A 27,636-nucleotide genomic window follows, 5' to 3' on the forward strand; every position below is an offset into this window, starting at 1 on the left:
ATAGGCTGCTAGGTCCGACCCCTCCAGCCCCTCCGTGAGGCCTAGGATCCGCAAATTCTTCATCCTCGACCGGTTGTCCAGCTCCTCGAACCGCTCCTGCCACCTTTTATGGAGCGCCTCGTGCATCTCCACCTTCCCCGCCACGGCCACGACCTCATCCTCCCTTTCGGAGGCCTGCTGCTGCAGCTCCCGGATAGCAGCCCCCTGGGCTGTCTGGGTCTCCATCAGTTCCCTGTTGGTTACCTTCAGCGACTCCAGCAGCTCCAACTTAAGCTCCTGGAAGCAGTGCAGCAGAGTCGCCTGCTGCTCCTGAGCCCACTGCCTCAGCTCCTCAAGGCCTCCGCCGGCCGCCATTTTGCCTTCCTTCCCCCGCTTTTTCGGGGGTGCTTTCTCCGGCTTTCTCCTTACTCCACTCCTGGTCCGGACCATAGGACCGTTGGGGTCGACTCCTGACCTCTTCCCACGTCGGGAATTGCCGCCACAGCTCCGTTGGGGGCCCTGAAAAGAGCTCCAAAGTCCGTTCTCAGCGGGAGCTGCCGAATGTGCGGCTTAGCTCCTCATTGCCGCCACCGGAAGTCCGGGTTCCCAAATTATAACGGACAGACTTATGAGACTCATGCAGACATTGCCCACTGGACACTACTGACAGTGAGCTTCAGGAGTTAGGGGCAGGATTCTGCCGCTGCTGGTGCCGGCCGAGCCCCTGAAGGTGGGGAGGATTCCGCACCTTCCGGGCGGCCTGATGCCGGAGTGGTTCACGCCACTCCTCAGCGCCGGTATGGCCCGTCCCGCTGGTTAGTGGAGAATCCTTCCCCGGATTCTGGATACAGTGAGCTTCAGGATTCAGGGACAGGATTCTCCGACCCGGCGGGGGGTGGGGGGCATGAATCCCGCTGGCCGCCGAATTCTCCGGCACCGGAGATTCGGCGGGGGCAGGAATTGCGCCGCGCCAGTCGGTGGCCGCTTGTAGCGGCCCCCCCGGCGATTCTCCAACCCACGATGGGCCGAAGTCCCGCCCGTTCTTTGCCAGTCCCGCCGGCGTAAATTAGACTAGGTCCCTTACCAGCGGGACCTGGCGGCGCGGGCAGTGCGAAATCTAATAGCGTACATAGATAACTATGTACAACTTAGAGTGCAATTCTCCCAAAAGGTAGCAAAGTCCCTTAGTGAGCACGTTTAGCTACGTGCTTCCAGGCGCATGCAGTGCTGAGAAACACATTGCTATTCAACGTGACTCGTGTTGTATAAGGGATCTGGATGGGGAAAGTGCGGCCAAGGCCACACATAGCCCCGCTATGTACAGTGGGGAGCTCCGCTCGCCAGAACTCTCCAGTGTAGCGAGAGGTCAAGACTCCATTTTTAAACCGTATCCTGATTCCATGGCCCCCAAAGCGATCCCCAACTTCCACCCGCCCAGTCCAAAAGCTCTATGGCAGTGTCCCCAGTGCCACCTTCTGCACCTGCATACCCACACAAGATAACCCCTTGCCTGATCGTACGTGTGCAAAAATGTCAGCTTGGCATCTTGGCAAGTGCCCATGCTAGCTGGCAGTGCCACTTTCCAGTGCCAGTCTAGGACCCACAAGGCACTGCCAGGGTGCCCAGGTAGCACCAGCAGTGCCAGGGCACCACCCTATACGAAGGGCATGCAGCTGGGTACCTCCGATCCCTTGGGAGACCCCCACAAGTGCCGTTCCATCTGGTCCCTATTTGTGGGCTCACCTGAGGTCTACGAGGTGAAAGGGATGAATCCCAAACCCTCAGTTATCTTGGAAATCTGCATGATAGAGTGAAGCTTACTGCCTTATTCGAATATGCAGATTTGCCAAAAAGTGATCCCGCCCACAATGGGCGTGATTTACATTGCAATGTGTTGGGAGATTGTGTTTGATCTCGCGAGGTTTTGCGATCCCGGGAACAGGGTCTCCCGGCTTTTATCGGCCACGCTGTGCCACGGCGAGCTTCTTTTCAGGCGCAACGGGGCCATTGGATCATGAAGAGTTCCAGCAGTCGCTCCAAACAAAACATTAATTTGGCTCTTGGAGATGGTGCACAGTCTGTGTGTGCCCGTACAGACTTTAACAATGGAACTCTATCTTGGCTCTTGCAACTCGTGCATACCCCATTGTGTATTCATTGTGTGCACTCCTCCCCCTTCTTTCAGGATAAGTTGGAATGACAAGAGGAAAACGGACTGAATGGCGTTGGCCAGTCCAGACAGTTGAAGACGTGACAAACGTCCTGATAACGCGGTTTGAGCCTGCGCAATCATCCGCTCCATGTACAGACACCAAGAGGAGCAGCTGGGACTGTCCTACCAGCAGCCTGTGTTGTGGTGGACATGCAATGTACATTGTTCTTTTGGTGTGAAGCCTTGGACGTGCCACACAGGACTCCCACGGCATCCAGGTTGAGGGAGGCGTTTGCGGCCCGAGATCTATGAAAAGTGGTCGATTTGACTAATCAGTTGCCAGTGGTGGCCCAGCTATTGACAACAGGTGACGGTGATTGCGTATATGATGGCCGCCACTGGAGGCCCCCACGTAGGTGTTGGGCCATTTTGTTGAGTACTGCTACTTGGTTGTAGTCTCATGCAGTCTGCATATGTTTGGCCCTGTACCAGAGGACATAGAGTATGAGCATGTTTGTCTGAATTCGCTGTTCGATCTTTTGGACTGATTATTTAAAATGCACATTGAAATGTATAGGCAGGCCCTTCTATTTCAGCAGCTGTTTTCAGAATACATCATTTTCTATGCCCCCTGCCAACCAGTCTCTCATGAATTTGCCAGTAAATGCTCCAAATGCACATTTTTCTGCTCCGTGTCCTCGGAGGACTAGATTGATTTGAACAGTTTCTGATTAGTAGAATGGAATATGCGATAGAATATTATGAAATGCAATTGAACCTTACGTAGCCAATACTCCAAACCCCGAATCAAGATCTTGAAAAATAAGAAGCTCTTAGCTAGATATCTGGGTTTGATCAGAAAATCTGGAGGTTCCAAGGCAGCAGGAGTTTGGAAATTGTCATTTTTTTCCCAGCCTATCTCATTTTTAAAATGGAAATCTGTGAATCTTTGATTATCTTATTGAGAAATTCATTGGTATTGGACGAGTCGGTGTTAAACAGAAAAATCAAAAAGTCTCCAGGGTCCCAGGTTCAATTCCCGGCTTGGTTCACTGTCTGTGCGTAGTCTGCTCGTTCTCCCAGTGTCTGTGTGGGTTTCCTCCCACAGTCCGAAGATGTGCAGGTTAGGTGGATTGGCCATGATAAATTTCCCTTGGTGTCCAAAAAAGGTTAGGTGGGGTTACTGGGTTACGGGGATAGGGTGGAAGTGTGGGGCTTAAGTAGGGTGCTCTTTCCAAGGGCCGGTGCAGATTTGATGGGCCGAATGGCCTCCTTCTGCACTGTAAGTTTCTATGATTCCATGATCGTCTAAAATTATGTTTCTAAATGGAGAGCATATTTCTTGAAATTTCTGGAGGATAATTGAGGCCTTAATGTTCTCCCGAATCAAATTTAAACAATCGAAACTTTGCAACCTCTGCAGGACCTGCTAAGCTCAGCAGAGCTTTAAGGTAACTTTTAGGTTTTTCTTCGGACAATGCTGCACCACTGAAGATGCTCCATTTCTGCCTGAATCTGCCTCAATTATCCCCCATGTTCACATCGAATATTATGGACCGGTTCTCCGATTTTGCGGCTAAGTGCCGATGCCGGCGCGGGGACTGTGGCATTTTACGATGCCAAAATCGGTGCTGAACCCTCACCGATTCTGGGACTGGTGAGGGGCTAGCAACCGCGCCAGGTAAAACTCCTGGCTCCCGCGCCAAAAACGGCCAGAGAATGGCCAGGTCTGTGGCTGACATGCGCGCGACGGAGGCCTGCGGCGGCCATGCCGTGTAACATGGAACTGGCCTCGCGGGGACCCGGCCTGCCAGACAGTGCCCTCCTTGTAACGCCTCTCGCCACCCCTGGACCACACCGCTCCAGTCCCCCCAGCCCCCGCCGAAGTCGCCCCTGCCAGCGGGACGGCTCCCACCCCCCGATTGAAGCGGCGCTGGACTCAGTCCGCAGCCGCCACGCGCGATCCCCGAATGGTGTGAGCACACACAAGTGACGCCATTGGCGACTCATCCCATCCGGGGGGAGGGGGGGGGCATCGGGGAAGGCCTCAGGTGATGCCCCAAGGCCGTTCTTACGGCGCGTGGCGTACTCCCTGAGTACGCTGTTTCTGAGGGGACGGAGCATCACAAAAACAGCGCCGCCCCTGATTTCGGCATAAACGGGGATTCTCCGACTGATCACCGATTTCAGCGTCGGCGACCGGAGAATCCTGCCCCATGTTTCGAAGTCCCTCTGCCACACTGCCAGCCCTGAGACCATGGAGCTTTGCGTGGTCTGTTAAATCAACAGCTGCACAGGGGACTTTCCGTGAACTGGAGATTTATTAACTAAACATACAAACTGGCCATTGGACAGTCTGCAGCCTACAGTAAAACTTCAATCCTCAGAACTGCAATGTAGTGCTACTGTTAGGAAGCATGAAACAAGAGGCAGGGACAATTATTGGCAGTCTGATGATTTAGTGATCTTTGCACACCTTATTAAACCCACATTGGAAATGGGCATTGCTGATTCAAAATCCTCAAAAAAGGATAACACGGGCAGCACAGTGGCGCAGTGGGTTAGCCCTGCAGTCTCACGGCGCCGAGGTCCCAGGTTCGATCCCGGCTCTGGGTCACTGTCCATATGGAGTTTGCACATTCTCCCCGTGTTTGCGTGGGTTTCGCCCCCACAACCCAAAGATGTGCAGGGTAGGTGGATTGGCCACGCTAAATTGCCCCTTAATTGGAAAAAAAATGAATTGGGTACTCTAAATTTATTTTTAAAAAAGGAGAACACAACGTGAGTATCAAGTAGAATCCCAGATTTTAATGGCAGTTTCTTCCACAATCCATTAATGGTGGGGTGAAGAATTCATTTTTTTATACAGACTGCAAGAGACCCAATTGCAATTTTCAAAACTCAATGCCCTCTTTAAATTGGATGGTTTACAAGACTTTGAGAGTCAATCACAAAAGCTACATGTTCATCCCCCCCCTATTGCTTTTGTCTGGTGACTAGGACATGACTTTCCTCTGGGTGCGATGGAATAAAATAATACCTGAATAAAGTAAAGAGTGTACACTGCACACAGTGAGGGCACACAGCCCTTAGAAACGATTTGTCTTGTATTTCTTCGATTCTTTTCCAATTCCTTTGCTTATGCAGAGAGTTGATCACCACACATGGACCTGACACATTGCGGGGTGAGGAGAAAGACGCGAAAACCGGAACAAATATAGAGAAAAAAGTCCAAACTATCAAACAACTGATCGTTTTTTTGCAGCCGGGCCTGCTCATTAAGAATGCTGTCATCAAATTAATGAAAACGCAGTGACCCCCCTGAAATTTTTTTGCATAATTTTTTTTAATTACATGAAATACTTAAATAATACGTTGACTTCCATCAGAATATCTAGGTCAGAACAAGGTGATGTGTAGGATACAGTTAGCACCAATCCCCCATTATTTTCCCTGGAACTTTTAATACTTTTTATCAAATTTGCTCGGTTCTGATACTACATTACTCAAAAAGAGAGAGAGAGGAAAAACACTGGCTGCGAATTAACCAGTCCATTTTGTCTGCGGTGCCTGGGCAAGAGAAGGTGAACAATTGTTCCATGAATTATTTCTGGGTCCACACATTCCACCACTCTTTGTGATTTTAGGAATATATCTATTCTGAGTACGTGGTTATATGTGTGCGATTTGGAGCATGGATCTGTGCTCGTGTGTGTGTACGCATGCGTACATGTGAGTATGCACTTGACCATAAGCGTCTGCATGTACGTTGAGTGCCTGTATGCTTACATGTGCGCAAGTACATGACTTTGTACGTGGTTGCGTGTGCATAGTTGTGTGCATCCACACACATTAATATTCTGAAGTAAAAATCAAAAAGCTGAGAGTTGATTAGTATAGGAAGAAGATGTATTCGAATGAGGGATTATTAATCGCCGTCTTTTTCTTCCCAGTGCTGACTGACCTGCTCTTGGTCTCTACAATTTTTTGTTCCCATTTCAGGCTTCCAGCGTTCACGGTTTTTCATCTTATCTCTGTCCATTTCTCCATCATTGTAAAGATTTGACAGGTCCCAACGAGAAACAGCGATGATATTTTACTCAGGTTGGGAGGGGGATGCAAAAATGCAAAATGTTTCTCGGGTCGCAGTGACAAACCCATAACTCACATTAAGGTCAAGTGGCAGTTTTAGGGTAGAGCTAACTCCACTCTTGATATCACTCTTTTATCTCTGGAAGCCCCACCATGAAAGGAAAACAATTTTATACATGACAACCAATGCACAAGACTCAACATCAACAAAGGCGAGTGCTCAGTTATATAATGGACGCCTCTCCAATTCTTGAAGAGGGGTTTGGAACGAACCCTGCCCAACCTGAGTCATGGTCGAAACAACTATGGGTGCCCACAGGCAACATGCATCTGCGTCAGAACAATGGATGACATTTTTGAATGAGCAAGGTTATGCAAGAGAATTAGTCTGAAAATCAACTAACCCTGGATCGAGGAATTCAAAAGAGATACAGGCCTGATCCTATTGAATCACCTGGATTGTGATTGCACTTTTAATCTTTGGTGTCAAGCTATCCATTCTGCTGTCTATCATCATTGCCTTCTTGAGAAAGAATGCCTGACCTGTGCCTGGCAATTTAAAATGAATCTCAGGGTAGTTTGAGAGGTGGACCCGTGTCTGTTGCTGCTCAAGCTCTATTTCTCTGAGGATCCTTCATAGCCATCAGGAGGATATGAATACCATTTAGTTGATCAAAGCTGGAACTAAAGTCCCGAGTCGTGTTCTTGATTGTGTGCTTCGCAAAGATCAGCATACAAATAATTAAGAGGACTAACTGCTATTTTGAAGATACCTCAAGGCAGGACAGTTGTAAGGCTGAAGGTACATAGGAAACAAAACTACTAACTTACAACTGGCTGGGGTGGTTTAGCTCACTTGGCTAGCCAACAAATTTATGATGCAGAGTAAGGCCAGCACCATGGGTTCAATTCCCCTACCAGCTGAGGTTATTCATGAAGGCTCAACCTTGCCCCTTGCCTGAGGTGTGGTGATCCTCAGGTTCAATCACTACCAGTCAGCACTCCCCCCTCAAAGGGGAAAGGAACCTATAGTCATCTGGGATTATGGTGACTTTACATTTACTGGTTGTCTGCCTCGTCTAATTCTTAGTAAATTCTTTACTTGAGAAAGGACGTACTGGCGCTGGAGGGTGTGCAGAGGAGATTCACTAGGTTAATCCCAGAGCTGAAGGGGTTGGATTATGAGGAGAGGTTGAGTAGACTGGGACTGTACTCGTTGGAATTTAGAAGGATGAGGGGGGATCTTATAGAAACATTTAAAATTATGAAGGGAATAGATAGGATAGATGCGGGCAGGTTGTTTCCACTGGCGGGTGACAGCAGAACTAGGGGGCATAGCCTCAAAATAAGGGGAAGTAGATTTAGGACTGAGTTTAGGAGGAACTTCTTCACCCAAAGGGTTGTGAATCTATGGAATTCCTTGCCCAGTGAAGCAGTTGAGGCTCCTTCATTACATGTTTTTAAGGTAAAGATAGATAGTTTTTTGAAGAATAAAGGGGTTAAGGGTTATGGTGTTCGGGCTGGAAAGTGGAGCTGAGTCCACAAAAGATCAGCCATGATCTAATTGAATGGCGGAGCAGGCTCGAGGGGCCAGATGGCCTACTCCTGCTCCTAGTTCTTATGTTCTTATGTTCTTATGTTCTTAGTAGGCCTCAATTTTGGTGACCAGATCTCCCCCCCCACAACAGAGGTATATTCCTATCGTGAATATAAGCAAACTGAGGTCAAAGGACAAAGATGTTTTCATCTTGTCCTAGGAACTGTTAGACCTGTCCACATTAGATCCTGTCCACAAAACACATTTTGAGGGTGCTATTTCTAGTGACACGTATCTTCAGCTTCTCTCAGTTGCTAATAATTCTTACAGTTGTGAATTTTGAATCTGAGATAGATAGATTTTTGTTAAGCAGAGGTATTAAGGGATATGGGCCAAAGGCAAGTATATGGAGCTAGGCCACAGATCAGCCATGATCTCATTTAGTGGCGGGACAGACTGGAGGGGCTGAATGGCTGAATGCCTACTCCTACTCAAGTAAAATGCTGGAAATATTTGAGAGAAAATGTGTCACGCTACGCTTTGTTGTGCTCCTTAGATTATTTGAAGTTCCGCACAGTTGGTGTAAAATGTTCTCAACTTTTTCCTTCATGGGTTTCCTTCTGGTAATTCCACCCTGTCGAGACAAGGAGGAGAGGCAACAGTCGGATGAGGAAACAAACAACGTTGCAGCTGGAGGGAGAGCAATTAGGAGGAGCCGGGCTCCCAGGAAACCTTCCGCTCCCAACAGGATTTACAGGCCGAGGACAACATGCCTGCAGCTCCCTAAGGAGCTGTGCATAAGGAGGTTGCACTGTCTCTTGGGAAGCTGGCACAGAGTTGTGTCACCTCCTGCATCAGACCTGCAACTGGGGGACACATCTGGCATAGCGGCGCTTGCTGCAGTGAGGATCACTGCAGGCCTCAACCTCGCTACCTCTGGCTGTCTGCAGGCCACTACAAACACCGACAGTAACACCAGCCAATCCACAGCTTGTGCTTGAATGAAACAGGTGCCTGATGCCCATGATTTCACGAGCTGGTACTTTCATTACGTTCCCCATGGATATTTGGGTGAAGTTTCCCTAAGGGTTAGAGTGCCATTGGCAGTGCTCACGTCAACCTCTGGGCTCCTGCCGGTGCAACAGCTTGCACTCTGCTGCTGTGCAGCTGATGCTTGATCACTGGAGGTACATCATGTAGATTTACACCCACTTTCCTGGTAGCCTCCACAATGCTTTTATTTTGCTCAATCTTCCAGCGTCCTCAGTCCTGGGGCGGAATTTTCAGACTGTTCCCGCTGGCGGGATTTTCTGGTCCTGCCGGCGGGTGAGCCCCGGCCACGGGTTCCCCGGTGGCGGAGGATGCAAACAACTGTGGAAAATCCCCCCCATGGTGTCTCCGCGATGACTGAGAGGCTGGCAGCTCCGTTCATCATCCCAGGCCTGTCGGAGGAGGAGGTGGATGAAGGCAGAAGCTGCTGAGCTGCAGCACAACCATTCCTAAGAAATGGCATAACTGGTGTAACAAATTCCTGCAGGAGAGTCCAGGTTCAGTGCCCGTTGAGGCGCACTGCTGCATGGTTGACTCGGAGTGTTATTGCCATGTGCCAGAACCCCACATGAGCTGCACCATGTAGTGCATGTTTTCCGGCAAGCATTTGTGCAATTGCTTGTGAACCGAAAGCAGCTTCCTTTTAAAGATTGGGCCCATAGGTTCTGCACATTTGATCACTTCAGCAGAGCTGGAAGGTGAACTTTCCCTCCGGTGAACTGTTTCTACCTGCATCAGACTTACGCTCAGTGAATCACTTAGCAACCTCCTTCTAAGGAGGTCTTTCAAACTCTGAGGTATTACATAGAACAGTACAGCACAGAACAGGCCCTTCGGCCCTCGATGTTGTGCCGAGCAATGATCACCCTACTCAAACCCACGTATCCACCCTATACTCGTAACCCAACAACCCCCCCCCCCCCACCTTACTTTTTAGGACACTACGGGCAATTTAGCATGGCCAATCCACCTAACCCGCACATCTTTGGACTGTGGGAGGAAACCGGAGCACCCGGAGGAAACCCACGCACACACGGGGAGGACGTGCAGACTCCACACAGACAGTGACCCAGTCGGGAATCGAACCTGGGACCCTGGAGCTGTGAAGCATTTATGCTAACCACCATGCTACTGTGCTGCCCATAAATTGATTCCCACCAAGGCAGTGGAAGAATGAGAGTGAATGTTCGGGAGGGTTTTCACTCTCAGTCGGTGCATCGACATGGCTTCAGATATTTGAAGAAATCTATCCAACATGGGAGGGACAGGGTTCCTAACCCTAACCCTAACCCTAACCATAATGACAGGTGTAAGCTGCGGCCGATGGAAGACAGCACTATGGGCAAGTGGGTTGTCTTGCTAAGTGTGGGCTAAAATGGAAAAAGAAGATGCCCCGCATGGTATTGATGGTTTCAAGGAATCCCAGGCAAGTCCACGAGGGAGGATATTGTGACAGAAAACAATCCGGTGACCTCGAAAGTGGTGTTGGTTCAGGTAAGCTGAGGTACATTCCCATGAAGGGGAGGGATGGGGCAAAAAGAAACAGAACTTCTTGGATGAGGACAGAGATAGAGAATGAGATGAAGCAGAAGAAAAGTTGCATATGACAAATGTCAAGCTGACAACACAAGTGAGACGAAAGAGAAAATGCTGGAAAATCTCAGCAAGTCTGGCAGCATCTGTAGGGAGAGAAAAGAGCTAATGTTTCGAGTCCGATGACTCTTTGTCAAGTGAGAGCCACGCTGAATCTAGGAATTTCACTGGGGAGGCGAAAAAAACAAACAAGAGAAGCGAAGAGAAAGCATGAGAAGAGACTGGCAGCTTGTGAAATGGAATCTCTGGGCTTGTTCTTCCCAAAAGGGAACAAAGTTCCCCAGTGAGCACGTTTAGCAGCGTGTTTCCCAGCACTCGCAGTGCCGAGAAACACGTGGCTATTCAACGCTACTCGTGTTGAATAAGGCGCCTAAACGGGAAACGGACAGCCGAGGCCGCACATAGCCCTGTTTTTTATAACGGGGAGCTCTGCTCGCCGGAACTCCCTGTTGAAGCAAGAGATCGGGACACCATTTTAAAATGGTGTTCCAATCTCCGAGGCCCACAAACCCTCACCCCCCCCAGCCCAAACACAACATGGGAGAGTCCACCAGTCCCGCCTAACACCCAAAGTGGACAACCCCAGCCCAATCACACACTTTCAGAAAATGCCAGCTTGGCACCACCAACCTGGCAGTGTCCCTGCCAGCACCACCTTGGCAGTGCCAGGATGGCTCCCAGGTGGCACTGCCAAGGTGCCAGGCTACCCAGGTGGCACCAGCAGTGCCAGGGCACAACCCTGCCCAAAGGGCATGCAGCTGGGGGCCTGCGATCCCCTTGGAGACTCACATGAGTGCCATTCTATCTGGTTCCCATTTGTGGAGACCAGCACCAAACAGCACTCACCCGAGATCCCCAGTGGAAAGAGATTCAATCCCAAAGTCTCAGGTACCTTGGAAACCTGCACATTAGAGTAAGGCTTACTGCCTCGCTCTAATATGCAGATTTGCCAAAAGGCAATCCCGCACATTGTGGGCAGGATTCTCCTTGCAATGTCTCGTGAGATTGTGTTGAATCTCTTGAGGCTTTGCGAGCCGGCTGGATCCTGGGAAAGGAGTCTCCCGGCTTTCACCGGCCACGTTGCGCCGCAGCGAGATGCTTTCCTGGCGCAGTGTGGTCGAAAGATCGCGCCGTAAATTTTTCTATCGGCATACAAATAGTAAAATGATGATAAAAGGAGGGGTGGTGATTATTAGAAACCAAAAATAAGGGGCAAGATTCTTCCATATGGGGAGAAATCGTAAGGCTGGGCGGGTTTGACGCCAGCGCCCCCCTTCCCGACCGGGAACCGATTCTGGTCCCCGGTCGGGGCTAGCATGCCGACGCCGTAAACTCCGGCATCGCGGGCTTAACGAATTTCGTTAAGCCCGCTTGCCGGAGTTAGCGCCGGCTGACGCGTCATATGACGTCAGCCACGCATGCGCGGATTGGAAGACTCCAACCCGCGCATGCGCGGATGACGTCATCGCGCATTTGCGCGAAACCCGCGCATGCGCGGGCCGGGTTGCCCCTCAGCCGCCCCGCGAATGGATACTGCGGGGCGGCGGAAGGAGAAATAGTGCGCGGGCATCAGGCCCGCTGCCCGCGATCGGTGCCCACCGATCGCGGGCCCATGGCACCCTTGGCACGGCCGTGGTACTGCCGTGCCAATCGGTGCTATGGTTATAAAATGCGAGTGTTTACGGCCGTTTTTACGAACGGCCAGACCAGGTGTGTTTGCCATTCGTAAAAACAGCCGTAAAGGGCTGGGAACTCGGCCCATCTATCAGCTGAGAATCGCTGCCGGCCGTAAAAAAACGGCGGCAGCGATTCGTGTCGGGAGTTGGGCGGGGGGGGGGAGAGAATAGCGGGAGGGCGTCGGAACAGCGTGGCCGTAAAATTTTACGAGCCACGCTATTCTCCGCACCGTCGGGAGTGCGGAGAATCTCGCCCAAGGTTTACACTGGGAGCCAGAGGGCATGGATGAGATATTAAAGGAGCACATTGAATCTGCCTTCCCAAGCAAGAAGCCATAATGAAAGAGGAGGTAGTGGAGACACTAAATGGGCAAAATCTTTTATGCAAAACACCTTGGTGTGTGTGGCCACTGGACAGGCTAAAGCTGTATGTCCCCTCTTTCCCTGCCAGTGTTGCTGATGGTAGCCAAACCATTGACGTTAGCTTCTGTATAGGTTATTGTACCTTCCCTTCTGTTGTGGAGCAGCTTCTCCTGCAAGAAGGGTGATAAAGGATGAGCCTGGGCCTTGTTGGAGCATTTCTAAGACTTCCGAGGGCTCTGAGCATAGTGTGTATGATAAGAGGAAGAAGGTAGAGGAGAGGTCAAGAGGTCAGTAAGGGAAGCAGGTCCAAGGGCAGTGCAGTAGGTCTTGAAGGTTCGAGTGAAGTTTCACAATCAGACGAGCAGAGTGGCACGGAAGCTGGGTCAGAGAGGATTAACTGTGCTGGGGCTAAAGTTGGGTGGTGCAGATCTGAGATCTGAAGGGGGTTCCCTCTCTTGGCGCTGCCAGTTCAGTTGTTAATTTCCCTCCTGCACTGACAGCAGGTCTTGTGAAGAATGCGTATGTCAGCTTTCTTTGTTGCCACAGGGATGTCCCTGGACACTGTTGCCTGTAGGTGAGGAGAAGGACTCTCTGCTTCCTGGCTCCATGAATACCTTCATGGCTGCATTAGATTAGCTGGAGACCCTCATTGAAGTCTAGCTTCGCTCTGCAACAGAAAATCACATTCTACCATTGAAAAGAACGCTTCACCTTTAATGAACTACATAGCTGCCCCTCGTCCTCCACTATAACTGAAATTCTTGTGCTGCCAAGCAGCCAATTATATTTAATGGACATGACCAGTGCTGGCATCTCACCCATTACGTTTAAATGATGGTCTTCCATTGAAAAGCACTAGCCTCTCCCAATTGCATGAAATGGGCCAACAGTCATCCCACTAATCACATGCTCAACTTATGCCACACAAAAATTGACCTCAATGTGTTTATAAGAATCTTTATACCCACAATCTCAATCGGCCCATTAATGGTTCTATTTAATTATTATTTTATTCTTTCGTAGGATGTGAGCATCACTGGCAAGGCGACTGTTTGTTGCCCATCTCTAACTTCCCTTTAGCAGGTGGTGGTTGATGTACCATCGATTGCACGCGAGGCGAGTGATTTACCAAAGTCTGGCTTTAATTAACTAGAACACAGCTCTGCGATCGTCTACAGTGGAAAGGGACGATCGTCAGGCATTTGAGCATTTATACCTCGTTAATAGAGGCGTGGTTAACTCAGCCTCTCGGCCAATCGGTCGAGAGGCACATGACCGACCAGGGCCAATGGTAAGCCGACGTTCTGGCCCAATGGCAGACGAGTATGCAGATCATATCATCACAGTGGTGAGCCATTTTCTTGTGCTGCCGCAGTCCATCTGGTGCAGGTACACCCACAGTGATGTTAGGGAGGGAGTTACAGGATTTTGACCCTGTGACAGTGAAGGAACGGCGATATATTTCCAAGTTCGGATGGTGTGTGACTCAGAGGGAACCTTGCAGGTGGTGGTGTTCCCATGCACCTTCTGCCCTTGTCCTTCTTGGTGATAGAGGTTGCAGGTTTAGAACATGCCGCCAAAGGAGCCTTGGTGAGTTGCTGCAGTGCATCTTGTAGATGGTACACACAGCTGTCACTGTGCAGGGTGGAGATGGAGTGAATGTTTTAGGTGGTGGATAGGGTGCCGATCAAGCGGGCTGCTTTGACCCAGACGGTGTTGAGTTTCTTGAATGTTATTCGAGCTGCACTAATTCAGGCAAGTGGAGAGCATTCCGTCACATCCCTGACTTTTGCCTTGTAAATTGTGGACAGGCTTGGGGGAGTCAGGAGGTGACTTACTGCCTTAGAATTCTTAGATCTGATCTTCTTTTGTAGCCACAGCATTTATACGGCTAGTCCAGTTCAGTTTCTGGTCAAAGATAACACCCAGATTGTTGACAGTGGGGGTTTCAGCAATGGTAATACCATTGAATGTCATGGGGAACTGGTTGGATTCTCTCTTGTTGGAGGTGGTCAATGCCTGTCACTTGTGTGGGCAAATGTTTCTTGCCACTTATCAGCCCAAGCCTGAATGCTGTCCTGGTCCTGCTGCATATGGACATGGACAGCTTCAGTATCTCAGGAGTTGTGAATGGTGCTGGACATTGAGCAACCATCACTGGAACCACAGATATCTTCAAAAGATAACCACAAATATCCTGGAACTGAGATGAATGCTCTCCAACAACCACAACCAACCTCCTCTGTGCCAGGTATGACTTCAACCAGTGGAGAGTTTTCCCCTGATTTCCCAATTCTGACCTTATGATGGTACGAAATCATTGATAAAGCAGATGAAGATGATTGGCCCGAGGAAACTCCCCTCAATCGTGTCACACAATTTACAGTGCAGAAGGAGGCCATTCGGCCCATCGAGTCTGCACCGGCTCTTGGAAAGAGCACCCTACCCAAGGTCAACACCTTCACCCTATCCCCATAACCCAGTAACCCCACCCAACACTAAGGGCAATTTTGGCCACTAAGGGCAATTTATCATGGCCAATCCACCTAACCTGCACATCTTTGGACTGTGGGAGGAAACCGGAGCACCCGGAGGAAACCCACGCACACACAGGGAGGATGTGCAGACTCCGCACAGACAGTGACCCAAGCCGGAATCAAACCTTGACACCACATTTGGTCATATGCTACCTGGATGTCAAGGGGAAATACTGAACAACGGAACACCATGCAAGGTGTTAAGTGTTAGTAGAACAGTATTCATACATTACAAAGGCTTTCATTTCAATAGATGACAGATTTTCAATATGGATCTAAAATCCCTTTAAGATACTAAATTAGGTCATTTAGTATACTGCGTCACTCAGTTTCTGCCTGTAAGTTTAGTTTTTGTGCTGGGTCCTAAATATCCTCTCATTTAGAACATAGAACATAGAACAGTACAGCACAGAACAGGCCCTTCGGCCCTCAATGTTGTGCCGAGCAATGATCAACCTACTCAAACCCACGTATCCACCCTATACCTGTAACCCAACAACCCCCCCCCCAACCTTACTTTTAAGGACAATACGGGCAATTTAGCATGGCCAATCCACCTAACCCGCAACTCTTTGGACTGTGGGAGGAAACCGGAGCACCCGGAGGAAACCCACGCACACACGGGGAGGACGTGCAGACTCCGCACAGACAGTGACCCAGCCGGGAATCGAACCTGGGACCCTGGAGCTGTGAAGCATTTATGCTAACCACCATGCTACCGTGCTGCCGTAGATTAAACTGAGGAACACGTGATCTTGAAAACAAAATGTATAATTGGCCATGGTTTTTATTGGATCTCTTTAATGTCTATTTCTATTGGATACAAAGAAGATTTGCAATTTTTTGTACAATTTTATTTAGAATAAGAGGAAAATGCTGAGGTAATTTAATTCTTGCTTCCTATTTTGGGTTTGCCCAAGATACAATTGAACCTGGAACTTGTATGTTTAAACAGCTGAAAGTGTTTCACAGAGGTGATGGTCAGACATTAATCATTGACAGTACGTGAAAGATAAAGGGAGAAGGTGACTGAAAGTATGGCCAAAGTAATGTTTTTGATGAGGATTTTGAAGATGTGGAGGAGAACTTGCAGAATGAGAAAGCAGTGCAGCTTGCCTAATGAAGCATTGGGGTTCTGGGATAAATTGGACTTTACATAGCATTCAAGCAAACATGTCAATGATTAGGATATTGGAACAGTCAAGCCTAGAGGATGATGGGAAAATGAATGAAGGGTCCAATTGCAGCACAAGTTATGTTGAGGAGGTCGGAATGGAGGCGGCCTTGGTGGTGAAGGTGTGAGACTTAGAAAGCCATGTTAAGATCAAGTAGACTCGTCAAGGTTCCGAATGTTGGGATCAGTCTGAAAGAGCTCACACAAGAGACTGTGGAACTAACTAACGTGGAACCCCACAGAATTGAGGGTACATTATTGACATGGTTAGGAAACTGGTTGAGTGGCAGGCGACAGAGAGCGGGGTTAATGGAGTAATCACACAAATTGGCAGGGGGTGACTAGTTGTGTACCACAGGGATCTATCTGTGTTGGGACCTCAATTATTCACACTATTCATTAATGACTTGGATGGTGGCATAGAAAGTCATATGTCCAAATTTGCGGATGATACAGTTAGGTGGCATTGTGGACAGCCTAGATGATAGCATAAAATTGCAAGGAGATATTGACAGACTAGATGAATGGACCAAATTATGGTCCACTAAGCAAGTGTGAGTTTATCCATTTTGTACCAAAAAGGATAGAGCAGAGTACTTTCAAAATGGAAAGAGGTGAGGTACAGTGGATGTCCAAAGAGATCTGGGCGTTCAGGTGCATAGACCCTTAAAATGTCACGTACAAGTGCAGACAATAATCAAAAAGGCTCATGCAATGATAGCCTTTATATATAGAGGACTGGAATATAAAGACACAGGGGTTATACTGGAGCTATACAAAACCCTGGTTAGTCCCCACTTGGAGTCACTGTGAGTAGTTCTGGGCACCACACTTTAGGGAGGATACTTTGGCCTCGGAGGGAGTGCAACGTTGGTTTACTAAAATGGCACTCTACTGCAGGGGTTGAGTTACGAGGAGAGATTACTCAAACTAGACCTGTTTTCACTAGAAATTAGAAGGTTAAGGGGTGGGAGATCTGATTGAAGTATTCAAGATTTTAACAGGGAAAAACAGGTAGTTAAAGATAAACCATTTCCACTGGTTGCAGATTCTCACACTCGGGGGCACAATCTGAAAATTAGGACTGGACCATTCAGGAGAGATGTTCAGAAGCACTTCTTCACTCAAAGGGTGATAGAGATTTGGAACTCTCTCCCACAAACAGCAGTTGAAGCTAGATCAGTTGTTAATTTTAAATCTGAGATAGATAGATTTTGTCAAGCGAAGATATAAAGGGACATGGGTCACAGATCAGCAATAAGGGGCTGAATGGTCTACGCCTGTTCCTATCTTCTTAACTGGAAGAGGACAGAAATCAGAGTCTAGGATCATGGAGTCAAGAACCATAGAACCATAGAACCCCCACAGTGCAAAAGTAGGCCATTCGGCCCATCGAGTCTCGAGTCTGCACCGTCCCTCTGAAAGAACATCCCGCCAAGGCCCACTTCCCCTCCCTATCCCCATAACCCCATCTAACTTGCACACTAAGGGGACATTGATCATGGCCAATCCACCTAACCTGCATGTCTTTGGACTGTGGGAGGAAAGTGGAGCACCCAGAGGAAATCCATGCAAACAAGGGGCGAACGTGCAGACTCCATGCAGACAGTCACCCAAGGGTGGAATTTAACCCGGGCCCCTAGAGCTGTGAGGCAGAAGTGCTAACCACTGCACCGCCATGCCATCCTGAGGGTAGGGAACTTGAATGCTATCTGCATAAATGTGAAAGGTGGCCCCACTGATATGAATGTTCCAACCGAGGGGCTGTTTAGCACAGGGCTAAATCGCTGGCTTTGAAAGCAGACCAAAGCAAGCCAGCAACACGGTTCAATTCCCGTACCAGCCTCCCCGAACAGGCGCCGGAATGTGGTGACTAGGGGCTTTTCACAGTAACTTCATTTGAAGCCTACTTGTGACAATAAGCGATTTTCATTTCATTATGGAAAAGTGTGGAGGTGGGAGACAATGAGCAATGTGCCGAGAATGAGAACGGAAGGCTGAAACAAAGGAACTGTTGAACAGGGTGAAAGAAGTTGAGTATTTGAGAGGATGCTTCGATCCTCTACCGCGATCTTAATAGCTTTAAAAAGTTGGGATTATTTACCAGTTCATCAATGTCTTTAATGATCAAATATTGGAGTTAATATCATGCTGTCCACAATTAGCATTCAAAAGCTTAGCGAATCTGTATGAAATTCCTTTGTCTGATATTTTAATGGAGTCAATAACCAGCTCATTCTGGAAGGGTTGATGGGTATTACACAACATAATTTCAAGGTCTTTATGAATTACCCCAGTAAGGTCTTACATATTGCTCTTGTTGGCAACATGAGGCCAGCAGCTCTGGTTTGTACAATCGCCGCAGGCTAGACAAGAAAAGACAGCACCCAGAGTACAAATTGTTGGATAAGAACACATTCCACATGGGAAATTGTTTAATCTGTGCTTGAATATATTTCACAACCATTTCACAAGCATCAAGGTTTTGTTGCACAAAGTCTCATTTGCTTTGACTGTTGCTGCTGACAGCAGTGCCTGCCTGGCAGTGGAGGTAACCCGAGACAAACCCTCCCCCCCCCCGCCCCCCCCCCCCAGCCCTAGCTGCCTGTACCCCTCTGTCCGGGGTGTTTAAGCAACGATAAGTCCTTTTGAGAAGGGCAAAGGGATTCCGTGCTTTTGAAGGGAGGAATGACAGTGTTGGAAAAGGAAGGATCTTCTCAATTTAGATTACTGGAGCTTATATCGAATTCTCACAGGCCTGGTATTGCAAAGTCGAGAATGCAACACGAGCCTCCATTCACTAATTGTGATATTGTAAACATTTCACTGATCATGGGCGGGATTCTCCAAACCCCCCGCCGGGTCGGAGAATCGCCGGGGGCGGCGTGAATCCTGTTCTCTCCGGCTGCCGAATTCTCCGGCGCCAGGGTTTTGGCGGGGGGGGGGGAATCGCGCCGCGCTGGTCGGCGGCCGCTGGCAGCGGCTCCCCCGGCGATTCTCTGGCCCGCGATGGGCCGAGTGGCCGCCCGTTTTAGTCCGGTCCCGCCAGTGTAAATTAGACCTGGTACTTACCGGCGGGACCTGGCTCTGCGTGCGGCCTCTGGGGTCCTCAGTGGGGGGGCGCGGGGCGTGGACCGATCTGGCCCTGGGGACTGCCCCCACGGTGGCATGGCCCGTGATCGGGGCCCACCGATCCGCGGGCGGGCCTGTGTCATGGGGGCACTCTTTCCCTCCGCACCGGCTGCTGTGGACCTCCGCCATTGCCCGTGCGGAGACGAACCTCCCCCTGCACATGCGCTGGGATGATACCAGCACACGCTGGAGCTCCCGCGCATGCGCCAACTGGCGCCGCCAGCGGAGGCCCTTCCGCACCTTCCGGGCGGCCCACCGCCGGAGTGGTTCACGCCACTCCTCGGCGCCGGGACCGCCCATCCCGCCGGGTAAGGGAGAATCCCGCCCATAGTGCTGAACTCGGGCAGGTCTGTAACCTGTATTTACTATAAACTGCATTGAGACCAAGTGATTTTAATGAAAACCCTGATGACTGACAAAGAGGGCAGCACGTTGGCGCAGAGGGTTAGCCTTATTGCTTCACGGTGCCGAGGTCCTAGGTTCGATCCCGGCTCTGGGTCACTAACCGAGTGGAGTTTGCACATTCTCCCCGTGTTTGCGTGGGTTTCGCCCCCACAACCCAACAATGTGCAGGCTAGGTGGATTGGCCACGCTAAATTGCCCCTTAATTGGAAATAAATGAATTGGGTACTCTACATTTATGGGAAAAAAATGACTGACAAAGGGAGAGACCGGTTTGGATTCAAATTTGGGTCCCACAGATAGACTTACAGCTTGTTTCAAGCCCATTCGATCAGCTGGAACCCCGATAGATATTTGGTGTTCAATAGAAAAGCTTGACGGCACTTGACGGTTCAAGTTAATTAACAGCCAAAGACATGTGACAAAATCTTGGGTTGTTAACCTCTTTTTAAAGCCGATGGTGAAGTTGAGGTATCAATTTGTTGTAGCAACTGCACAGACGTAATCAGCTCAAAGGCCATTTTATTTGGATGATTCAGCTGGGCCTAGCCCTTTTTCCAGTGTTACTCACTAACCTTTAGTCTGCGACTTTCTCCATGCAATCATTTATCCCTCAGGACGCAGCCAGTTACCCACTGCAACTGCGCCTCCAAGATACCTGCAATGCAGAAAGGAATTTCTAGCCGATTATTGATGACCACAATCTTAACCAATTTATTACACAATGACCATTTACCGGAAGGGTGCAACATGGAATGAGTTTTTTGATATGACCACACCAGTCCACAGCCAGCGAGGCAGTCTTCATTTCAGTTTGTGGACAGTTGCCAAAACCTTCACCACAGAAAGACCATTGATAATCCCATTAAAACATTTTGTTGTTGTTTGATTGCTGAGATAACCCTGACATCTATTCCCATTGCCTTTTGTTTCTTTTGCAGTGCAGCCTCTTGGATGAGGCTTTAAACAGAGGCCCTATCTGCTCCCCAAGGCTGAGATAAAAGATCTCCTGGCGTTATTTCGAAGAAGGACAGGGGAGTTCCTGCCCTGGTGTCCTGGCTGCAGCATGTCCCTCAGCCAACATCACTGAAAGAAAGCAGCATGTTGTCCTGTCGTGTTGCATTACCAGTTGTGGAATCTTGCTGTGCGCGAATTGTCTGTCATGTTTCCCGACATTATGACAGTGATCACACTTGAAAAGCACCTCACTGGCTTTTGGAAGTCCTGAGGGTCATGAGAGGAACTATATTAATTCTAAGGGTGGAGTTTGACACTGACGGGCTTTTCAGGTCCCAGTGAAGACAATGGAGCGTTGAGCAGCTCGTCGCATTGTATAGCTTTGCCACTGCTGCAAGTCTTTATTTATTTATTTCTGGGACAGAAAATAAAACCACGGCTCTTGATCCCAGTTAGGTTAATGTCCCGTAAGCAAAGTCACCATAGCTGCAGGTGACTGTCGGCTGCTTTGAGAGGGAGTGCTGACCGGTGGTGATTTAACCTGAGGGTCACCACACCTCAGGCAAGGGGTAAGGTTCAGATGGTGGGGCCTTCATAGAATCATAGCATTTAGTGCAGAAGGAGGCCATTCAGCCCATCGAGTCTGCAGCCGTCCTTGGAAAGAGAACTCCATTTAAGCGCACCCTTCCAACCTATCCCCATAACCCAGGAACCCCACCTAACCTTTTTGGACACGAAGGGCAATTTAGCATGGCGTTTCCACCTAACCTGCACATTTATGGATTGTGGAGGAAACCCACGCAGACAAAGGGGGGAGGGGGATGTGCAGACTCTGCACAGACAGTGACCCAAGCCGGGAATCAAACCTGTGACTCTGGAGCCGTGAAGCAACTGTGCTAATCACTGTGCTACTGTACTGCCCATCTTTTCCAGGTTTATGAAAACCCTGCGGAGAGTGGACGTGAAAAAGCTCCAAAAACCATCTCGTGAAGCAATTTAGTTGAAAATGGGCCTGAAAAGTTCTGTTTATGCTGCCTACTGCAGTTAACTGGCCTCGGGGGGTGTGTGTGCCCTCTGTGGGTTGTGTGATGGGAGCTCAGTCCGGCACTGTCTCCCCTCCCTCCCATCCCGGCCCCCAATAGGAGAGGGGCTCCTTTAGTGAAAACCTCAGCCGCTGTAGGGATTGAACCTGCACTATTGGCCTTATTTTGCATCACTAACCAGCTGGACAGTCAACTGAGCTAAGGTTAACATCCACCTGATGGCTGAATTTGTTTGAGGCACTTTGGCCTTCCTTTTATGCTGCATTATTCTATGATTTTTAAAAATCCTTCTCCGGTGTTGGGTGTTCTGATTAGGCCAACATTTGTTGCCCATCCCTATTTGCCCTTGAGAGGGTGGTGGTGAACTGCCTTCTTGAACCGCTGCAGTCCATGTGGTGTAGGTATACCCACTGTGCTGTTAGGGAGGGTGTTACAGGATTTTGACCAAGTGACAGGGAAGGACCGGCGATATGCTTCCAAATCAGGATGGTGAGTGACTTGGAGGGGATCTTGAAGGTGGGGTTCCCATGTATCTGCTGCCCTTGTCCTTCTAGGTGGTAGAGGTCAGAATGTTGGAGGGAGGTTTAACGAGTTTCCGCAGCACATCCTGCAGGTGGTACACATTGCTGCTACCGTGTGCTGATGACCCGAGGGCGTGGACGTTTAAAGTGATGGATAGGGTATTGATCAAGTGGAATACCGTTTTGCCGCGGATAAGCTTCTTGAGTGTTGTTGAAGCTTCCCTCATCCAGGCAAGTGGAGTGTATTCCACACCTCCTGACAGGTGTCCTGTAGATGGTGGGCAAGCTTTGGGAAATCAGGAAGTACATTTCTCAGCAAAGATTTCCCAGCCACTGACCTGCTCTTGTATCCACAATATTTATATGGCCAGTCTAGTTAAGTTTCTGATGTGTTGGGTAAGCTGGGTCTGCGAAGACTGCGTTTACTGCAGTGGAGAGAGAGACAGGCTTCCAACACTTGAAGAAATGCAACTCTATTTTATTGAACACTTAACTATAATACATGCTTTAACTGTGGGTTGACACTATGCTGACTTGACTGGAGACCTGAGGCTAACCTGACCAGACTAACTGACTACCACATGGTGTTTGTTCTAGTTGCTGCTCACGAGCTCTGACTGTCTCAGAGGCTGGATCCCCAGAGAGCGGGAAAACTAGTGCCCTCTGCATTATAGTGGTCGTGTCCTGTCTGGTGATTAGCTGCTGTGCTCTATGTGTTCACTGGTCATCCTGTGTGTCAATCACAGCCTGTCTGCACACCATCATATACGTGGATGTATATTATGACAGTTTCTGGTCAGTGGTAATCCGCAGGATATTAATGGTGAGGGATTTAATATTGATAATTGTGGTGACTGTCAGGTGCAAATGGTTAGACTACTTGTTGGAAATGGCCATTGTCTGGGACTTGTGTGGCATAAATATTGCTTGCCATTAATCAGCCCAAGCTTTAATGTTTTCCAGGTCTTCTTTCTTGCGGGCATGTACTGCATTAGTAGCTGGCGAGTTACAAATGGCACTGAACTTTTTCAGTTATCAGTGAACATTCTTAATTCTGACCTTATTCTGGAGGGTAGGTAATTGAAAAAACAGCTGACGATGTACTGGCTAAGACACTATTCCCTGAAACTATGTAACAATCACAACCATTTTCCTCAGTGCCGGGTATGACTCCAACCAATTGAGAGTTCTCTCCGTTTCTCACTGATCGCAGGTTTGCAAGGGCTCCTTAATTTGACTTGGTTAAATGCTGCCTTGGTGTCAGGGGTAGTCTTTCTCACCTCAGCTCCTGAGTTCTTGGACCAAGGCTTCATTGAGGTTTGGAGTAAAGTGACCTTAGTGGAACCCAAAATGAGCATCCCTGAGCATTTATTGCTGAATAAGTGTCACTTGATACCAGTGACAAAACACCTTCCAAACTCGGCGATGATCGAGAAGAGACTGATGGGGGCAATAAGTGGCTGGATTGGATTTTTTCTGAAATAAAAGCAGAAAAGACTGGACAATCTCAGCAGGTCTGACAGCATCTCTGGAGAGAGAAGAGAGATCGGCTGGATTCTATGATCGCCGACGCCGAAATTGCGTTTGGCCGGAGATTTCACGTTCATATGCTGGAATCAGGAGCGGTGCAGTTTTTGCGATGAACCGCCCCCTCAAAAACGGCGTACTTGGGGAGTATGCCGCATGTCGTATGGACAGCCTCAGGACGTCACCTGAGGCCCTCCCCCGATGCTCTGACCCCAATGGGCCGAGTCCTCAATGATGTCACTTACGTGTGCTCACACCGTTCGGGGACCTCGCGTGGCGGCTGCGGACTGAGTCCAACGCCGTCTCAGTCGGGGGGGAGCAGCCATTCTGCTGCCAGGGGGGGATTTGGCGGGGCGTGGACGGAGTGGTTGGGGGTGGTCCAGTGTTGGCAAGTCTGGTTACAGGGGGCCAGTTTTTGACAGGCTAGGTCCGCGCGCAGCCGGCGTCATGTTGCACAGCGCGGCTGCCGCTGTGCACATGCACGGCCACGGATCTGGCTATTCTCTGGCTGTATCCACAGGTAAAGCCGGCTTTATGCTGTGCGACTGCTAGATCCCAACGGACAGAGAATCGGTGCGGGGCGACGCCGATTTTCTGGTCACAAGGCAAGATGGATCCTACAGACATAGTCGCAGGATCGGAGAATCCAGCCCATAATGTTTCAAGTCTGGATGACTCTTTGTCACAGCTTTGTCAAAGAGATTTGCAGAGATAACACTTATTATAATTGATTGGGATAGGAATGGCTAGTGAGTTGGGGATAAGGGTAAATAGATGTTTTTTTGGATTATTTTGGAATGTGAAAATTGTTTTGCCCCATTAATCTATTTGAGGACCTCCTTTCTGTTCTATCTAGAAATAACTTTGTTATGGCACATTAGTCTGCACGTTCTCCCCATGTCTGCGTGGGTTTCCTCCGGGTGCTCCGGTTTCCTCCCACAAGTCCCGAAAGACGTGCTTGTGAGGTGAATTGGACATTGTGAATTCTTCCTCAGTGCACCCGAACAGGCGCCGGAAAAGGCGACTAGGGGCTTTTCACAGTAACTTCACTGCAGTACTAATGTAAGCCAGCTTGTGACAATAATAAAGATGATTGTTATAGAGAGGGTAATGAATTTTGCTGATGATATCAAGATGGGAGTCATGGCAAATGGTGAGGAAAAAAGCAAAAGGCTTGAGGTAAACAAGGCTAAGCTGATGTCAGAAGAACAGAGTAAGCGTGCAGCTATGTGAGCATGGAGAGGATCAACAAGGTAGAGTGGGTCAACCACACAAAGTGAGGACGTGTAGATTGGGCCTGGTAGAGGTTGGAGAGGACAGGCTGGGGGGGCATTTGGGAGAACTGATGGAGAGTTGAGGCAACAGGGCCTGGTGAGGGGGTATTAGAGAATTGAAACCTGAGCCTTTTCGGTGCTGGAGGCAGATGCAGCCAGTGTTGTTCCTTATACAAAAACGTAGCCATGGCATGACATGAACCAAATCCAGATTGGTCTCTGATGTTAGTTAAATAACTAAAAAGGGTTGGAGGGAAACGTTTCCGGATTTGTTTTCACGAATTGACCGGGGTTGTTAAACTGTTTTCTCGCCCACCACATGGCTTTTGGGTTTGGTGGGGAGTGTGTAAATTGTGATACATGAGGCACTGTTCTTGTGTGGGATAATCCAAGTGGATTAGTGGGACTTCTTCTGTCAGTCGTTGATCACATGTTTGCACGGGGGAAGTGTCTTTGGTGAAAGACAGGTGAGTCAGAGGAAGCTCAGCTCAGAGCAAAGTAAGCACGTGCACATTGGGCCTGGTAGACATATTTAATCTCAAGATTTCTCTCATAATTGTGAGTTTGATTGTGATTTTGAATTTATAAGACGAATGGATGTTTCAAAAACTGCGAACATCAATAAAAGTATTATTTTGCTTTTCAGTAATTTTTGAATATAGTCTTCTTTTCTCTCATCATCTGAATTAGTTCCCCACTGATGCCATGGGGCGGCAAGGGCGGCCATGAGCTTGCCTAAGAGCTGGTGTCAATGCTGCTGCACTGACCAGTTGACTTGATGTGCACCTGCGCAGGAGAAAGGCTTGCCTGCAAGCTTTTCACCTTTTATTATAAGCCCTCTGCCACTGTAGCTCCATCTAGCTGCCTTGCTAAGAGCTAATAAAATCCGACCACTGAAAGAACTGGCACTAATCCTCCAGTGCAGTGCCTTACCTCTCCGAAGTACTCCAGCTATGTGGTGGTTAGCGTGTGAACAGGAGAAAGCACCATTAACATGACGCCTGGACTTCAGAGGCAGCCAGAATCAGTCTGTAGCAAACTGCCTTCCCACAGGAGTCGCTGGGGGACAGCGTGAGTGGTAGTGGACATTATATCTGCTGCATTTTAACCTTTAACAAATACTTATCAATTTAACTTAAGCGGAGATCATATGCAATTTGCCACTGATATTTATCAATGACATGGGAGGTATTACCATGGGATCAAGATGAAAATAATAACATAAAATAACTGAAAAGGTGGAATTTCTCCTGTATAACTATATTTATAATTTGCATTCTCTGCAATTGAATCGATGAACTCAATAACCTAGAAATTGTTGTTGGTGATTGAGGCACCCTCAATTACGATGCGAGAGCGAGGTCAGTAATCAAAAGGCTTTAATCTACAGAGAACTGAACAGCATCCGAGAGAAGTGTGCTCACCACATGGAGCCTTATCCTATATACCGTTTCCTGGGGGCGTAGCCAGAGGCGGAGTCTCCCAGGGTTCCAGGCATCTTAAAGGGGCAAAGTATTAAAGGTCAGGTACCGTTTACAGCAGTTATTAATACTGTTCATCACAGTGATACTAACGGATCAATGCTTAATCTGTTTGCATGTCATTCCTCAGTCGCTCAAACACAAGCATTTTTCAGTAAATGCTATGCTGAAATAACGCACAAAGAATGGTCATGTGAACGTTTGGGTGTTCATCTGTTTAAAGCAATAATTTCTCGGGTTAGATAAGATTCAATCAAATTCATTATGGATAGGATATCCTTATATGTACATAATGTAATCTTGCACTTCAAATTGAACATGAACCTTTCTTCAATTTCTCTCCTATCTCCCCCCATGCCGCCTCCGAGCTCGTCTTGTACATAAGGCCCATCACTTGCTCGATCCCTCAAGCCTGAACCCGCTTAATTGCTGACCACCCAACTTTCCTTTCGGGCTCTCGTGTTAGCTGATATTGTTCACAATTCTTTCTCCTCAGGTTCTGTTCCTCTCTCCTCCACATCTGCCACCATCACCCTCTCCTCAAAAATGCCAACCCTTGGCCTCTCTGTCTTTACAACCTACCACCCACCTCCAACTTCCCTTTCCACTCCAAAGTGCTTGACTGTGATGCCGACTGCATTTTCCCGGAATTCCAGACTTGACTCCCTCCAAGCAGGTTTTTGCCCTGCCATAGCACCAAAGTGGCCCTTACCAAAGTCACAAATGACATGCTGTTTGACTATGCCGTCTTGTAATAATCCACAGGAGGCAGGAGTCCCGTCCCCACACCAATATGTATTGGCAATAACTAGATACAAGAGCAGCTCCAACAGTGCTGCTAGCATTCCAGTCAACTTAAGACTGGATCACAAAGCCTACACAGGTGCTTATATGGGCCCCCTCAATGAGCTATCATTGAGGGAGCTCATACTCCAATTGGCCAACCAGTAATGCTAATTGGAGGTCATTACACGTCTCATCCTTCTTGACCTGCCTGCGGCCTTTGACCCAGTTGTTCACACCATTGTCTCCACTACTGTCCCGCTGCGTGGGATTGCACTTGTCTGCTTCCATTCTTACCCATCTAACCGGAAAATCTCCATCAATGGCTGCCCTTCCCAATCCTATGCCATTGGTGTCATTCTG

The sequence above is a fragment of the Scyliorhinus canicula genome, chromosome 2, assembly GCF_902713615.1.
Source record: "Scyliorhinus canicula chromosome 2, sScyCan1.1, whole genome shotgun sequence".
NCBI lineage: Eukaryota > Metazoa > Chordata > Chondrichthyes > Carcharhiniformes > Scyliorhinidae > Scyliorhinus > Scyliorhinus canicula.